Here is a 3,759-nt window from a genome sequence, read left to right on the forward strand (position 1 = left end):
CGTTGTGACGTTTGATACACCCAAAGCACTCCTACGGTATCCAGGAGTTACACGCTCTCATGGTCGAAGGAAGAGATACTTGACATTGGCAAAGCTCTAGCAAATGAACTACACGATCTTTTGTGCTAGTCTTAGGATTGGGTCTTGTCCATCACATCATTCTCCTAATGATGTGATCCCGTTATCAACGACATCCAATGTCCATAGCCAGGAAACCATGACTATCTGTTGATCACAACGAGCTAGTCAACTAGAGGCTCACTAGGGACATATTGTGGTCTATGTATTCACACGTGTATTACGATTTCCGGATAATACAGTTATAGCATTAATAAAAGACAATTATCATGAACAAGGAAATATAATAATAATACTTTTATTATTGCCTCTAGGGCATATTTCCAACAGTCTCCCACTTGCACTAGAGTCAATAATCTAGTTCACATCGCCATGTGATTAACACTCACAGGTCACATCGCCATGTGACTAATACCCAAGAGTTTACTAGAGTCAGTAGTCTAGTTCACATCACTATGTGATTAACACTCAATGAGTTTTATGTTTGATCATGTTGCTTGTGAGAGAGGTTTTAGTCAACGGGTCTGAACCTTTCAGATCCGTGTGTGCTTTACAAATCTCTATGTCATCTCCTAGATGCAGCTACCACGCTCTATTTGGAGATATTCCAAACAACTGTTCTACTTGGAGCTATTCTAAATTATTGCTCCATTATATGTATCCGGTCTCTCTACTCAGAGCTATCCGGATAGGTGTTAAGCTTGCATTGACGTAACCTTTACGACGAACTCTTTTACCACCTCCATAATCGAGAAAATTCCTTAGTCCACTAGTTACTAAGGATAACTTTGACCGCTGTCTGTGATCCATTCTTGGATCACTCTTGTACCCCTTGACTAACTCATGGCAAGGCACACTTCAGGTGCGGTACACAGCATAGCAAACTGTAGAGCTTATGTCTTAAGCATAGGAGACGACCTTCATCCTTTCTCTCTATTCTGCCATGGTCGAGCTTTAAGTCTTAACTTCGTACCTTACAACTCAGGCAAGAACTCCTTCTTTGACTGATCCATCTTGAACACCTTCAAGATTATGTCAAGGTACGTGCTCATTTAAAAGTATTATTAAGCATTTTGATCTATCTTATAGATCTTGATGCTCAATGTTCAAGTAGCTTGATCCAGGTTTTCTATTGAAAACACCTTTCAAATAACCCTATATGCTTTCTAGAAATTCTACATCATTTCTGATCAACAATATGTCAAGAACATATACTCATCAGAAATTCTATAGTGCTCCCACTCACTTCTTTGGAAATACAAGTTTCTCATAAACTTTGTACAAACCCAAAATCTTTGATCATCTCATCAAAGTGTACATTCCAACTCCGAGATGCTTACTCTAGTCCTTAGAAGGATCGCTGGAGCTAGCATACCTTTTAGCATCTTTCGGGATTGACAAAACCTTCCGGTTGTATCACATACAACCTTTCCTCAAGAAAATCGTCGAGGAAACAATGTTTTGACATCCTATCTGCAAGATTTCATAAATAATGCAGTAATCGCTAATATAATTCCAACAGACTCTTAGCATCGCTACGAGTGAGAAAATCTCATCGTAGTCAACTCCTTGAACTTGTCGGAAAACATCTTAACGACAAGTCGAGCTTTCTTAGTGGTGACATTTACCATCATTGTCCGTCTTCCTTTTGAAATCCATCTGTACTCATTAGCCTTACGACCATCGAGCCGTTCTGCCAAAGTCTACACTTTGTTTTCATACATGGATCCTCTCTCGGATTTTATGGCCTCAAGCCATTTATCGGAATCCGGGCCCACCGTCGCTTCTCCATAGCTCGTAGGTTCATTGTTGTCTAGCAACATGACCTTCAAGACAGGATTACCGTACCACTCTAAAGTAGTACGCATCCTTGTCACCCTACGAGGTACGGTAGTGACTTGATCCAAAACTTCATGATCACTATCATAAGGTTCCACTTCAATTGGTGTAGGTGCCACAGGAACAACTCTTTGTGCCCTGCTATACACTAGTTGAAGTGACGGTTCAATAACCTCATCAAGTCTCCACCATCCTCCCACTCAATTCTTTCGAGAGAAACCTTTCCTCGAGAAAGGACCTGATTCTAGAAACAATTTATATTGCTTTCGGATCTGAATTAGGAGGTATACCCAACTGTTTTGGGTGTCCTATGAAGATGTACTTTATCCGCTTTGGGTTCGAGCTTAATCCTGAAACCTTTTCACATAAGTGTCGCAGCCCCAAACCTTTAAGAAATGACAACTTAGGTTTCTCTAAACCATAATTCATACGGTGTCATCTCATCGGAATTACGTGGTGCCCTATTTAAAGTGAATGTGGTTGTCTTTAATGCCTAACCCATAAACTATCGTGGCAGTTCGATAAGAGACATCATGGTATGCATCATATCCAATAGGGTGCAACTATGATGTTCGGACACACCATCACACTATGGTGTTCCAGGCGGTATTAATTGCGAAACAATTTCCACAATGTCTTAATTGTGTGCCAAAACTCGTCACTCAGATATTCATCTCTATGATCATATCATAGACATTTTATCCTCCTGTCACAATGATCTTCAACTTCACTCTGAAATTACTTGAACCATTCAATAATTCAGACTTGTGTTTCATCAAGTAAATATACTCAAAATTTACTCGAATCATCTGTGAAGTAAGAACATAACGATATTCACTGCATGCCTCAGCACTCATTGGAATGCACACATCAAAATGTGTTGCTTCCAACAAGTTGCTATCTTGTTCCATTTTACTGAAAACGAGGCTTTTCAGTCATCTTGCCCATGTGGTATGATTTGCATATCTCAAGTGATTCAAAATCAAGTGAGTCCAAATGATCCATCTGCATGGAGTTTCTTCATGCGTATACACCAATAGACATGGTTCGCATGTCTCAAACTTTTCAAAAACGAGTGAGTCCAAAGATCCATCAACATGGAGCTTCTTCATGCATTTTATACCGATATGACTTACATGGCAGTGCCACAAGTAAGTGGTACTATCATTACAATCTTATATCTTTTGGCATGAAAATGTGTATCACTACGACCGAGATTCAATAAACCATTCCTTTAGGTGCAAGACCATTGAAGGTATTATTCAAAAATAGAGTAACCATTATTCTCCTTAAATGAATAACCGTATTGCGATAGACATAATCCAATCATGTCTATGCTCAACGCAAACACCAATCTCGGTGGTAGAGGGAGCGTGCGATGCTTGATCATATCAACCTTGGAAACACTTCCAACATATATCGTCAGCTCACCTTTAGCTAGTCTCCGTTTATTCCGTAGCTTTTATTTCGAGTTACTAACACTTAGCAACCGAACCGGTATCCAATACCCTGGTGCTACTAGGAGTACTAGTAAAGTACACATTAACATAATGTATATCCAATATACTTCTATCGACCTTGCCAGCCTTCTCATCTACCAAGTATCTAGGGTAATGCTGCTCCAGTGGTTGTTCCCCTTATTACAGAAGCACTTAGTCTCGGGTTTGGGTTCAACCTTGGGTTTCTTCACTAGAGCAGCAGCTGAATTGCTGTTTCATGAAGTATCCCTTTGTTCCCTTGCCCTTCTTGAAACTAGTGGTTTCACCAACCATCAACAATTGATGCTCCTTCTTGATTTCTATTTCGCAGTGTCAAACATCATGAATATTTCAAGGATCATCA

Source organism: Triticum aestivum, chromosome 6A (genome assembly GCF_018294505.1).
Source record: "Triticum aestivum cultivar Chinese Spring chromosome 6A, IWGSC CS RefSeq v2.1, whole genome shotgun sequence".
Lineage (NCBI taxonomy): Eukaryota > Viridiplantae > Streptophyta > Magnoliopsida > Poales > Poaceae > Triticum > Triticum aestivum.